At 41.1% G+C, this 14,965-nt stretch overlaps 1 protein-coding gene across 1 annotated transcript in view; it reads right to left on the minus strand.

Moving 5' to 3' along the window:
* LOC128811852 (cytosolic carboxypeptidase 6-like) overlaps positions 1-7,823 on the minus strand; it is a 181,883-nt gene extending 174,060 nt beyond the window's left edge. The window contains exon 1 of the mRNA XM_053985793.1: positions 7,745-7,823. The gene's annotated coding sequence lies outside the window, so the exon portion shown is untranslated. The remainder of the gene's footprint in view (positions 1-7,744) is intronic.
* Between the last annotated feature and the right edge of the window lie 7,142 nt (positions 7,824-14,965).

Here is a 14,965-nt window from a genome sequence, read left to right on the forward strand (position 1 = left end):
GTGCAAGTGCCACCTCTGGGCACCTCCCTGAACCAGGGGACCTTCAGCAAAGCAACAGCAGCACAAACCTTGTTTGGGGGAAGGGAGGAGACAAACAGGAATTGGAACAGGGATTGTCCCCACCGGTGGCACCTAGACCCTATCACAGACCATCTCCTCTTGGGAGAAGCACCCAAAGGACATCTCTTCTGCCCTTTGCCCCTGCACTGACACTCCCCTCTCTCAAGGGTAAACGAAAGCAAAGATCCACAGCACGTTGGCAGAAGTTTACTAAGTCGTTCACAAAATTAAAAAAATAATAATATAACCCCAAATAAAACACAAAAGCAAGGCAGTCAACCCAAAGAAAAAAATCACTGGAGAATTCAGTCCTTTGTTTGCTGCTATGAACAGAACTAAGAACTCCAACCACCAGAGATACAAGCCAGATTTATAGAGGAAATTAAAAAAAGAGAAGAAAGCCAAATATGTTTAGTTACTTAACTGAAAGTAAATCTAAGAAACCCAGATGGGATTATTCAGGCCTAAGATCAGCTATTCAGGAGAGAAAAAAAGAAAAACAAATATTCCAACCAAACTGACTTTAACATCCCTGTTAATTACAAATTCATCCTGGAAGATAAAGGTATGCAAAAGAAATAAAGTCAGTGAAGGTCAAGAATAGGCTCCTACAGCAGCTTACAGACATAAATGGCACTTAGGTACAAAACTTTGATTCACTTGGCTGGGATTCATGAGCTGGGTGCTTTTTCTCTGCATAATGGCTCAAAGGTAATAATCACAAATGGTGCTATTTAAATGGAAAATAAATAGCCCTGTCTCTTTAAGGACATCATGTCTCATTCTCAGTGGAATAGTGGCAGCTATAAAAAAAAAGCTATGATTTCAGTATTTCTTGTTATGACTTCTCTCCCCGCTCGTCTAAAAATAAAAAGGCTACTCTGTAGCTCCAGATCAATCTAACTAAAAGAGAAGAATTCGCTTACAAAAACAAAATAGCAGCTCTGACACTAGTTAGGTATTCATCACATGTGGAAATGGCCCATAATGCTGCCTTCAAACCTTTCCAACAAGTTGTATTAAATTAGGTTGGGTTGGGATTTTTTTTCCATTGCACCAAAAGCAAAATAAATATAGCTTTATTTAATGCTACTAAAACGTTCAGATTCAACTGGAACCCCAAGGCATGTGGCTTTGTTGTTAAAGCACATACACTGACTCTATTGATTGGTGCAGTCCTCTGTGCAAGAGAATTTGTCACATCAATAGCAACTGAAAAATACTCAGGAGCTGTAATATGGTTTAAATGAGCAGTTACCACATCAATATAAAGAGCATTTCAACAGCAATAGATAGGAACCCTTTTGCAAACCTAGCATTTGTTTTAAGATAAAGGTTGACAACTTTTTTTTTTCTTTTTTTTTTTTTTTTTTTTTAACAAGGGAGATTTTTTTAAATAATGGTGAGCAAAGCAGCAAGCCCTGTAGTAGCTGTCCTGTGGTGACAGCACTCTCTGGGCAATAAAAGCCACGATGGACAGAACACTTCCAGGCAGAAAGGAATGCCAATGCCACAAGCCAGGTAGATGTAAGGGCCAGAGATAACTTTGCTGCTCCCTGGGCTTTTCCATTGCTGCTGCCCAGAGCACACCTGGGTCACAGCTGTGCATCCAGCCCTGAATTTGCTTCCCAGAACCCCAGCCTGGCACAACACATGAGCTGGGGCATGCTGGATGTGAGAGGGACAGAAGATTCCTTACCCATCCTCAATGCCAAGCAAGAACTGGGGGAGGAGAAAGCTTCTGCCCTGCCTCTCCTCCAGGCTCCTGGGAGAAAGTGAATCATGGAAATGGCCATTCCCAGCTGATATCAGATCTAGGCGGGCTCAGAGAGAGATTCACCGGCCTCAGTAACATGCAATCTAAATTACAAAGTCAAGCAAGGTGAGGAGAAGTGCAGGAAGCATCCTGCACTGTGGCTGCATTAGTGCATCCTGGGTTTGTGGGGTCTGGCACACATAGCTGGGCTCCCAGACCTCCCCAAGGCATGCAGCCTCTGCTTTGGTCATGACTGAATTGGAAAAAAAAAAATATAAATAGGAAATGCATGGCAAGGAATGAACCTCCATTTCATGGGCTTGAGAAATCCCTGGTTTTCAATAATGAGAAACAGTTCTGTGTTTTCCAAGGAGGGAGCACACCTTTCCTGACTCAGTGTGTCTGTAGAGTACAATCCTCTCCCAGCACATCCCTCCTTCCCTTGGGTTAAAGTGCAAGGGACATTCTTGTCATTCAGGCAGAAATCCCACTAAAGGAAGACGAGAAGTGGCATGTGCTGCAAGTTTTGAGTAAGATGAGAAATTTCACACTATCCTGATATCTTCTGGGTAACTGCTTATTTTATGATGACTAATAGGCAATTACTATGGTAATACTGCAATACAACATGTGTGAGGTTTGGAAATGAGAAATTATAGGTAACTACTTTGGACTCATTTCTATGGTAACAAAAAGTAATTGTCATTAAATACCAGTTATATTGCTGCTGTACCTGGTAATTATAGATTTTTTTATGCCCAGTAACATAAATAAAACCAATAAATTTATTCAAAAGGTCCACGATTGTTTACTTATACATTGCTATATAGAATACACAATGACAAACACCTAATTAGGAAAAATAAACTCCATTGAGAGCTTCATCTTGTCATCTTAGATGGATACTCTGTTTTTCAATTTAAGGAAATGCATGAATTTCACATGTATTAAATGAAGTTAAGGGCGGGGGGGGAGAAAACCTTCTCTGCCAGAAAAATAGGTGAAAAATAACGAAGAGGCAAACAAATAATGGTCTGCATGTGTGGAGCTGTGTCTTACAACTGAATAAGTGATAGTAAGAACCACCTGACATACACAGTCCCCCCAAAAGGGACATAAATAATAAAATAATTTGGATAAAGTCTACATGTGCCTATACTGTTAAAAAACCCTTATGAATTACACGTGAACGTGACTTTTTGATCATTCCTTGAGTTACAGAAATAAAGTCCAGAAAAACATGTTCGGGATAAATCTGAAATATTTCACCTGATCCAAAGCCTAGTTTTCTGATCTGCTTCAGATCAGTTCTGATGTGTTTCAGATCTTTCAAAAGCAATGTTTAGAACAGGTCAGTTTTTAAACAAATGTTGCCATTAACAAACAAAAAAGAAATAAAATTGTCCATTATAAAATGCTGGTATGAATGATTTAAAATATTTCTCAAGCCTTCCCTTTTATTTTATTTGAAACAGTTTGCTGGATTTGACTCCCTTCTACAAACTATTTAAGTCTTTACAAAACTACATTTCCGAGCCAAAAATATACCATTTGCTCAAAACAAGAAATCCCACCACAGCTTTCATATGGACACCGACACTGCTTACGGTGAATTTGGTTTTCCAGTCTGGCTAGGCTGGCCTCCTTTCTGTCCAACAAATTAATCTGTTAACCTCTTACACAGACAAGAGGTAAGGACTGTGTTGAGTTCAAAAATATTGTCGCCGACAATGAAATGAGAAAGGATTGGAATCGGTGTGTGCCCTCTCCTCCCCATTCACACAAATTCTTGCAGTCCCTACAATCAGGCTGGAAGGATACAGCAGTGGTGGGATTTCAGAACATTTCTGCTAATTCATGGCTTTAATTTACTGAAGGCTGATACTGTCACAGCTCCCCCAGAGAAGGAACACAGAAAAGCCAAGGAATGGGAACACTCACTGGGGCATGTGACAGAGCCTTTAGAGAACGGTCAGGATATTTCATCTGCTTTGTCATGGCATTTCTGGGGTACCTCAGTGAAGAGCTTCCCACACTAAGCAACACATCCCTTTTGGTGCCAGTGTAGGATTTTGTCTCTGAAAGGTGAGGCTGACAAATTGGAACTAATCTAAGACGGTGTGGTACAGTCATCTCGCCTGCAGGGACACATTTCAGCATTCAGCTGCAGAATGCCAGCTTAAGAACAAGCTCTTGATAAAGGAAAGTTCAGGCCAAGCCTGGGGATGCACGACTTTTAAATCAAGAACTTTTTTTTTTTTTTTTTTTCTCCTCTTAGTCTACCCCCTCCTCCCTGGGGATGGCAATATGATAATGCTGTACTGCAAACAGAGGGAGAAAAGTTGAGAAATCTCTCTTCACTGCACTAGTTTTCCTTTATTTCCTAAAGCTGTTTCACAGTTTAATCCATCAGAGAGGGTGAGATTAGTGTTATGGAGAAACTCACAAATTTTTTTTATTTTTGTGCCATGTTCTTTTAAACTAAAGCTAAATATCAAGTTGTGCACTACCCCCAGCAAAAGGGGTCTTTCTATTCAGGTGAGAGCTGAGGACAAGTTGCCAGCTAGAAATGAGGGAAAATTATGCTGAAGACGCTTTTAGCTGGATCAAACAATAGCCTCTTCCTGGGCAATTTAATTAGCAAGCCCATGCAGCATAACATCATCTATACACTGTAACTGCAAAGGCAGTTACACTTAGAAGTGTGATGATACCAGGCTTTAAAGACTTCAAGAAAAGGGAGAAGCCTGTCTTCCAAAAACTTTTGTTCAAATTGAGTATAGACTTTCTAAACATTCTGAATTATAGGAGCTGCTTAATCTCCCCTGTACATCCCACAAGGCACCTTGTCTTTTCATTCCTAATTGTATAGGAATAAAAATTCTTAAACTCTTGCATAAACTTGAATAAATCAGTCAAGTCTAGCATCCCATTTCCATGCATCCTGATGAGCACTGAGCACTGTCATTCATTTCCATGACCATTTCTTTTAGAGCCATCTGAATATACATGCAACATATAAACAACTTTCCTCACAGGTGAGTCTGTGCTTTATAGTTGCAGTCCCAAACTCACTTGTTGCTGGTGGTGAAAATTTCACCACATCCAAGTCAGAGTCACAACCCATTTTGTCTCTTCTCTTGAGAATGTGCAACAGTTTGTGGAAAACAGGCAATTCTTGGTGGCATCCTTGCAGATTTGGCTCATACTCCTAAACCTCGGTTCACAACAACAAAGGAAGGGGGATTTTGGATGAGAGTACAGGACTCAGGCCCTCGGTCAGTCCTGCATCCCCAAAAAAAGACAATGAAGAAAATCACCCCAGCCTTCTGTTACCATATCACCCTGGCTTAGTGAGTGGTTCCTATCCTGATGCCAGGAGAACGAGTCCATCCCATCCCTTCTCCCAGAGCTGCTGACGCTCTCAGGCTCCTCATGGTGCCCACTGTGCCTGGGATTCCAGAGGACAGCCAAGTGCATCCAACAGTGCACTTTGCCAGTTGTGCAGGGCTGTGCACTGGTGGGGTAAAAAAAAATCCCCTCTCACACTGGCAGGAGATCAATTTACAAACTCAAGCATGAGGTTTAATTACCCATTTCATTATCTTAGCTTGCATAGTCTGCATGTGAACCTTCAATGAACCAAAGAAATAGTCACCAGCTGCTGCTTTGAGAAAGAGGGAGATAACAGGAAGAAGTTCAAATGCCTGAAACTGCTCTTGGTGCATGTGGCACCCCTGTTTGCAAAAGCAGGGGGGTATCCCCAGCCAATAGATCTGTGTTAGACCTCACTACATGGAAGACTTCTGAAAGTCCTATTTATGTGCTAATCCGAACAAAGACCAAAAGAGATGAAGCAGAGTTATCTAGCCAATCACTGAGAAGCCTCAGAGTTAAATTTTCAAATACAAGCAAGTGATCCTTAGAGATTTTTTAGACATTCATCCAGTAAATTCAAGTAAATAAATTGTGATGTGCTTGTGGATTTTGTATGAGCGGGAAATAAAGTGTTGGCTGCAAATTATTCACTCAGCACTAGTTAACTGCAATGCTGGCACATTACTAGACTTTTTAATATTCTTCTCAAGATAACAGGTAGCATTTTGCTTATTATCCTCATTTTTAAGTTATTAGTTACATTAGGCCATTTGTAAATACAGCAAAGAATTGCAAGAAAATCAAATGGGTTTTTTTCAACTAGCTCATTAAAATTCTCTTTATTTCAGGAGGGTTGAAAATCCTGCATATTATGGAAAGTTAAACCAAGAGTACACCATCAAGCTCAGCAATTCCAAATTAATTCACATGCCCTTTCCCACTACCTGGGTTCCCAAAAGGCTTTTCAAGTTCTGAGCCATATGAATGCCTGTAAAAAGCTGCATGTCTCTCAAAAACTATAAATAACAGAGCAGGGGAAAAATCCTACAGGGCAAGTGAACTTAGGGGGAAAACAAAAGCTGCTTAATTGCAACTGGAGTTTGCTTATATACATGGCACCTGGAAGAAAGGAAAGTGATGTAGTATGAGATTCTAGAGCCATTTTGGGGCTTTATTCCTGTATGGTGACACATTCTGAAAAATTCCTGGCACTGTCTGACGCCACCCCTGCAGTATCACTGGCTGATTTGGGATTTGCCAAGAGCTGAGTGAGTATCGCTGCAGCTGGAAGGACAGCAGCTGTTCTCAGACCCAGAAACACTCAGACCACCCCACTGTTGAAATCACCCCCACAACTCCCTGCTGTTTCAGCTCAACAACGAGCAAAGAAAAGGAGGGATAAGGAGCACAGATCACAGGATCATAAATGCTGGAAAAGACCTCTAAAACCACTGAGTCCAGCCATTAGCCCAGCACTGCTAATCCATGTCCCTAAGCACCACATCCACACATTTTTTTATCACTTCCAGGGACAGTGATTCCACCACTGCCTTGGGCAGCCTATTCCAATGCCTGATCACCTTTTCAGTAAAGATTTTTTTTTTTTTTTCCTAATACTTAATCTAAAACTCCCCTGGCACAACTTGAGGCTGTTTCTTCAACAAAGAACGGCCAGCAGCCCCATTTTCTGTACTGTCTCTCTTCCTCCTCAGTGGTCTCCTCACCCACACAATAACCCAGCCTTATTCTGCTTAGCAATGCAATACTTAATTAGATCAAAGCTCAAGGTAGCCTGGCTACAAAGTGAATTGTGTTATTTAGTCTTGCACTGTAAGCAAAAGTACATGCAGTATATTTCATTTCTCAGGGGCTTCTCCAGAGAACTGTGTGGTACATGTAATTGCCCCCACAAACAAATCATCAGCTAATCAACTGCTTTTCATTATCACCTCCAGCAGCACATTTATTTTGTAAATAAATGCATTAAGAGCAAACAATTTTAGGGAAAACAAAAGATTATCTGAATACGATCTCAACAGAGGAGGTGGTAAAGTAGTAATTCAAATACTAAAATGGAGCAAAATTAGCATAGGCTGGAATGATTATTCCATTCCATGTATCCCTATCTATTACAGTACAATAACAGAGTGAAATCTGTGACTTTAATGGATGATCTGGGTAGTTTAAGGGAGCTGTGATTGACTGACACATTTACATAGAGGCTGATGAGCAGCATAATGAGTGCATTTATAAAACACTGCTATGGTCTAACTCTAAGCTGACATTAACTCCCACATCTAGAGGAGGCCTGTAGAGCAGATACCCTGCTGTCTTGCTCTCTACCTCCTGAAGCAAAAAAAAAAAAAAAAAAAAAAAAAAATCCCTATTTGCCCCTTTCCTAGGTGGGAATTTCAGGAAGCACATGACCACGTGAGAATCTCCAGTTTAAGAGGAATGAATTGAAACAAGCCATATAAAATTCAATGACAAAACAGTGCAAGGTGTAAAAGGCAAATATAACAATACATGGGTTCATTTCCCACACCATACCTGTAATTTCCTAGGTAAACTCCATCAGGATTGAGCATGGGAGCAATCTTGAAGACCAAGTGGTCTCTCAGTACTTTTGCAATTGGATGGTGGCTCACGAGGAAATCAATTATACCTGAGAAAAAAAATTTAAAAAGGAGTTTGAAGAGGGATGTCTGTGACATCAATGATTTCCAGATATCTACTTGAAATTTCATATATAAAAGATTAGAATGATGATTCCTCCTAGTTGCTGGCACTGCTCCTACTTTCAACAGAAAAAAACACTTGCAATCACGTAGTACCTGCCACCTGCTTTAAACTCCAAGAACTTTAAAGAGAAAAACCTGAATCTGTCCTCATAATTCAAGCACACCACGGCTGCATTACCAGACACTGTCGAGTTTGCACAGAGGGAGAAGTTACTCACCAGCTAAGCCACCATAACAAAACCTTTCTGCTCCTAAAGGAGAAATGAAGATACCCCTCACACCCAGCCTGCACAGGGCTCACACTGCAGCTCACCTTGTGAGTGGAAATTTGTTGAGATGAGCCATCTCAAATTCATTTCATCATACACCCAGACCTAGCCATGACATATGAACAGGGATTTCAGATCATCTGCATGTATGAAGAGGTGTAAAATGCCTCCCAAAAAATGGGAGAGTTCCATAATATGTGCACTTGGCATAGGAATATTGTGCCACTGGTGGACTGGAATTTATGAGGTCATATTCCTCACTTCTTTTACACTCATAAAAACCAGGAGTAACTCCACCTGATCAGCTCCTTTAGGAACCCAGGCAAGTGATGGGGAAGCAGATCCTAAATGCCCTTCCTTTGGGCTCATCACAGCACCAGAGCCTGCAGGAGCTCCTTCCTCTTGGCCTCGTGCTCGGGGAGCCACTGAACATTGCCTCAGCCCAGGGCTGGTGCTGGGGCAGGAGGCAGGAATCTGGCAGTTAAATTCACTGCTCATCCCTCCACTGAGTTGGTACTGACAGAAATAGCTTCCAGGGAATTAATGTTGAGATAAATTGAGTTCCTGTGTAATCTCAGGACACCCACAGATAGGTCATGACAATTTGCTATTTATTGTAAGGTCCATCCTGTGAAGCAGGAACCATTTACTGAATTTCCCCAGAATAAATCAATCACTACGGTCTAGTAACAGGATAAAATTAAGCAGAGAAAAATTAAGGCTGCTCATCAGTAAAATTTCAGTAATGGTAAGCTCTATTAGAGTGTGGAATTGTCTCTCCAGGGTAAGAGTGGAATCCCATCATCAGAAACATTTAACACTGGACAGGGTAAAGCCTCAGGGAATAGCTATAACAAGCAATAATTCAGCATAGAAGGGATGGCCTGGACTATCTAGCTGACTTCAGACCTGATTTTTTGTGATTCAATCAAAGTATTTAAAAGAGCCCCTAAACCCCATTCATGCCAGGTTAAACGCAGTTGTTTACAGCTTGGCTGAAACATGCATTAAAGATGAGACCAAAATCTCACATTCTGCATGACTCCTTCATTTAGCTAATTTCTTAAGGCCCGCTTTGTATTTGAAATTCCAGAAAATCTGAACCTAGGCTGCTGTTGGAATGAATTCTAATTTTCTGAGGCACATGGAGAAAAATGAGGCTTCTGAAATGTCTGAGATGATCAAGGTATAGTTGACTCTAAACATCAGCAATTTTTTCATGTCTCAGTGACTAATCCTGAAGAGGAGAGAGGAACTTTCTGTAACCAGATCTTCCACTCGAGAAGAAACTAAACCTGAACTTCTGAGTCAAATTAGCATATACATAATTACATTGCTCAGGAAATGTTCCTGCAATTACCTCCTCTCGATGGAGGAAACCGAACATCGATCTGCTTTTTGGCTGGTGTTGTGACTTTTGTTCATTATCCAACAGCAAGAACATGAAGGAACGACGGGGACACAGTTGGATCCTGAATAACCAGATTTCCTAACTGTATGCAAACACAAAAAGCTTAGCTATGTTAAACTGCTGTTCTGACTGTTTCCTGGCAGTGTCTGAAACATAATCCACAGTACTCACACCTGGAGGGCTCAAAATCATTTAAAGGGAAACAACCCCTCACTCAGTCCTTGGTTTCTCAAGACCCTGTGCTGGTTTTAGTTTTAAAGAGCTTGCAACTTGACTCGACTAAACTCAAACATCACATCAGTTCCTGTTTTCTAAAACACTTGGAGGAGTTAGCTATTCAGAAATCAGTGTGTCCAGAACAAGTTTTTTTCACAGGTTATATAAGACCCTTCATGTGGAAACAAAACCAGCACAAATACTGCATCGTGTGCATTGTGGATCATTGCTTCAGCAAAGGCCTTGGCAGCACACCAGGCAGGCACATGCCACAGCTCCTCAGGCAGCTGGGAGGACTGAGAATACCTCAGGGGTAACAGGACTGCTTTTCTTTCAGGAGGTGACACAAGAGCCCAAGCTCTCAGGGCTTTGCTGCGGCTGTCACGGTGCCAGTGGAGAGGCTTGTCCACCTCCTGCTCATTTCCCCCTGGTACTGATGCAGCCTCACTCACAGAGCTTGGCAGGAGCATCTTGGCAACTGGAAGCTGCAGTTCTCAGCTTCAGCAGGCAATTACTATTCCCTGAGAAAGAACATGCAATGATGTGGAAGGCTGCACATAAACATGCAGTGGGTGAGGGTCTGCTGTGCCTGATTCACTGCTGCATCCAACTAAAGGAACCTGATCTTGGGCACCGAGAGCTTGGTGTCAAACGTGACCCAGCATCTCCCCAGGCACCCCAATCTGCTTGGGCTGCTGCAGCCAAATTACCCACCAAAAGGAGATTTACTTGATTTTCATACTTAGCAGACAGTCAGTTAAGCCTGAAGAAGCCTTATCCCATTGTACATATACCAAGGAAGGGTTAAAAATAATTCTCAGAATTCTAATCTGGAAGTAGAGGCAGTTCTAAGGAGCATGAGAAAAGCATGAGACAAAAACATTCATTTACATATACAAACCTCACCCTAAAATTATTGCAAGTATCCAAATAATCAATACAACTAAGAAATAGCTTTGTCTTTCAGAGGAACCCAAGAGTTCTGGACTGTCTGAAGTAGTCCAGATCAATAATATTTAAAATAAAAAGATAGATATCAGAGTATTAAACAAAAAATACCATTGCCGAGAACTTGATCCTCCTGATAATAAATCAATACAAACTAAATTTTACAGCTCCTGTAATCAGCAAGAGACATATCAGTGTATCTCATTAGGCCAGGGTTAAGAATTTGGCAGCAACCAAAGCCCATTTAATATCATTTACTTCAAGGCAGACATGGCAATACAACAGATGCCCTAATTTATTTGTTGATCTTTGTATTAAAATAACAGTTTGCTGGTAAACAGGAAGGGTAATGATGCCAGTCACCCTTGTTAGTGGCTAATAATTGCTTAAATTGTCCACTAATTGACCTGTGGTACTGTTGAAGCACTGGATCGTGTTGCAGGGCATGAAGTAAACAAGGCCACTGTAATGTTACTTTAGAGAATGACTTCTGGAAATAGAACTACTTATTGCCATAAATTTTCTTTTCACAGATGAGCAGATTAATTGGTCTGCCAATTAGTCTGCTATTAAAGAAAAAAAAGGGCTGCCCACAGATTGGTTGGATCTCCGAACTGTAGCCCCAGTTTGGGTCAAAGGAAATAATCCAATCTGAACCAGTCACATCAGCTATGGAAAATAAGACAAGCATTATTTAAAAACAAAAACCTCTGTGTCTGGAGATCAAGGAAAATAGCCAAATAACAAAGTATTAACTCTTCAAGGGACTTCAAAATGAAACAGAGAATGTGATGGAATGGGCCTACCGAGACACATTACAGTGTGGAAAAGTTCTCCAATTAGAAGAAGCAAAACAATATGGATTATTTTCCTCTCAAGCTTTCTGGAAAGCAGTTAAAATCTTTATATTTCAAATAATAATGTGCAATTATAGATGCTGCCTGGAACCAGAACAGCTCAGAAATCAGCATTCAGCCATGACACAAGAAGAGGCTTATTCATACTCCACTAAAAATCCACCAAAGTCTTTACATTAACTTCAATGAGCTTTTCCTAGTTGCAAGCAAAAGGGAAGAAAGAATTGAAAACAAAGAAAAGGGAAAACACTACTCACAACTGCAAGTATTAGAGACACAGCCACATTGACACTTAAAAATGTCAGACTGTTAAAAAACTGATTTCTTGGTAAACCCAATTTCATTGAAACTGTACTAAATCCGGACCAAACCCCTTCTACTCTGAGTCACTTCCTTATCATTATTCTTTCTCAAGGCTGAATGCACTTTTTCAAATTTCTCCTGCCTTCTGCACCTCAGCACCTCTCATCTGCTCCAATGTTAGGTCCTATGGCATCTTTCTGCCCAGCCCAAATTATCTGCTCGTTCTTCTCAAGCAAGTTAATCATTCACTCCTCCATGTCATTTCCACTGTTCTGTCAAGACATTTCCTCAACCAACCTCCTTAAACTCTGTTTAAACTTCCTGCTGGCTCTACCATGACCTCTCCACATTTGCTCCTTCCAAAGAAAAGCCAGCCTTATCCCCTGCTTCTTTCATTACTCCATCCTTTCACCCTCAGTCTGACAATATATTTAATTGTGCAACTATATAATACATTTGCCCTGCTCCTATTAGTGAAAATCTAATCAGCACAGATCCTAATGCAATATGGCAACTGCTAATGCAAACGTACCCTGCACTGTATCTAGTATATGCCAAGAAAGAAGTAATTTATGTTTTCAAACCCATTTCCTAATGCTGAGTAGCTGCTGGTATCCTTCAGTCTGCTCACCACAGCCTGCAGGCTGAAGAGAATGTGACAATTGGGCTCTAACAGTAAAGGAGTCCCAAATGCTTTTGCTCATTTGAAACTATTGAAATGGACTGTTAAAGGAGACTGCAGCCAATGTGAATGACACTATAGTTATGTTTCAGTGGAGAGTAAGAAAGGAAAAAATATGGGGTTAGGTTTTTCAGAGTGTTTTTTTTTAATCTGATAATGAAAAAAAAACAGGTGATAATGGTCAAGCAGTTATAATATCCTGTCTCCAAGTACAATACACAGAATAAATGACAGCAAGCCACCACTGTGCCACCATTTGCCTGAGAAGTGTTTCTTCTTCAGCAACAGGGCCCTCATCTGTTCAGCTTTTGCCCTGTCTCATGACACTGCAGGAAAAAACCCATCAACCAAAACAAAACAACAAAACATGGAAAAGACAGATGGACCCTCTTCTCCACCCCAGCATGGTGGGAAAGGTGTCACACTCTCACTGAACCCTGCCCAGCACAGGCCACAGCAATGCTGTGCCAGAGTGGGCTCCAGAGGACACACAGCTGCTCCTTCAGTGCAGCCCCCAGCAGAGCCCAACAGGCAGAAATGGTCCAAAAATGCCTTATTCTGAAGTGCCTCAATATTCAGCACAACACAAGAACAAAAATAAAAGCATGTGAAGGGTGATAAACGAGCAGAGCTGACTCATAGTGAGGTTACTGACATGATCTAACATCATGCTGTCACCAAAATTATGCCTACAAAAGATCATCAGAGAGGGGTCCATATGCACAAGATCATCACAGATGCTGACTCTGCCCCTTCTTACAGTTCTGCTCCTCCTCCTAATGTGGAAAAAGAGATTGACAAATTCCAACGTGTTTTGTTCGTAGTATTTCACACTTTTTTAGAAACATGTTTCTTGGGCAGGGGAAGGAGAGAAGAAAGGTGATGCTAACATCAATTGAGAAAGAATCCATAGATTTTGAATGTGTTATTAATAGGTTGCTTTATCTTTCCAAAGGTCCCTTTGGAATCCATGGCAAAATCAAGGTTTATTTCATCAAAATTATAAAAGCTAATACTGCTGGTAAAGAAGCACTGCAGAACTAAAACAGGCACCTGTTTATGGTGTTAGATGAAGGGAAATTTGATGTCTGAATTATGTCACCAGTTTCCACATGCCCAAACTGGTGTACATCTGCATGCATATGCCTCTCTCTCAGTAGTTTCTGCAGCTGAGACTGGGAAGATCCAGAACAGTGTCTGTTTTCCCTGAGCCCCCTCTCTGGCCATCCTCAGCACACCCAGCAAGGCAAGTGAGGGAAAGAGGGATGCAGCACCTTGCACAAAACCTGAGTGAGCATCCCTCAGACCCCACTTTTCAGGTCAGACTCTTCTCCTGCTTTCTCTGCTGATGTTCAGACTTCATTTAGACTTCCCCCAGGAAAGGCTCAGAGGGGACCTGCACAGGCCTGTGGGTGGCACATGATGAAAAACAGTCAAGGGTTTTGAAAATGCAGAGAAGTGAACAGCTTTCCCCAGTGGTTCCTGTGGACAGGAAGGTCTCAAGGGAGACAGCAACTAAACAACAATTGCCCATGGCAAACACATCAGAGCCAACCAAGGCAGATGAGACAGCTCTAGGAAGAACATCCCTGGTTACATTATTTCTGAAGGGTACAGAAAGAAAAAGGCTCATTGATTCTCTTGTAGTATAAAACCTTTTGATCACACAGCAATTTTTCCCCAGCTAGACAGGTAAACATTTCAGTGCTAAGTAAGATCTTGTTGCATGAGTTTGGTTGGTTAAAAGCACCCCAGAAAAAAGTTTGTAGGTTCCCATGGTCATTTTGGGCTTTTTTTTAAACCTGCAACTATAATTGCTATTGTAAAAAAAAACCCTAAAACCAAACCAACAGTTAGTACCTGGTGAACTGTGCACAGAGCCCCACTTCACCTATTTTTAAAGAAATTTTAATCAACCTGAGACAGAAAAGTTGCACACCTAACTAAGAATCCAGCTGCAATAAGCAGATTGATTAGAAACACATCAAGCTATATTACAGCATGTTTGTTCTTTTATTTACTGTTTAGTCTCTCATCTATTCTCTGCTGTAACTCTTGGTCTCTTCAAAACACAGGATTAAAAGCAAAGGAAATCTCAAATAATAGGATAAAATGAATGTGCAGGAAATGAATGGGTGAATTAGATTACAGCAGATGAAACACTGAGGTCTGAAATGCAAAATGCAGGGAGTTTATTTAATTTGTTACTCTTTTAAAATGAAAATATGCTCACTGACTTGAATTAGTAATTTTCCTGTTCTAAGATATGTTAGGCCATTACAGCTAGGCCTGTTTCCAGAGCAGTGAAATAAATGGAAAACAGCCAGTCTCCCAGGGAACGCAA

This window comes from Vidua macroura, chromosome 9, assembly GCF_024509145.1.
Source record: "Vidua macroura isolate BioBank_ID:100142 chromosome 9, ASM2450914v1, whole genome shotgun sequence".
Lineage (NCBI taxonomy): Eukaryota > Metazoa > Chordata > Aves > Passeriformes > Viduidae > Vidua > Vidua macroura.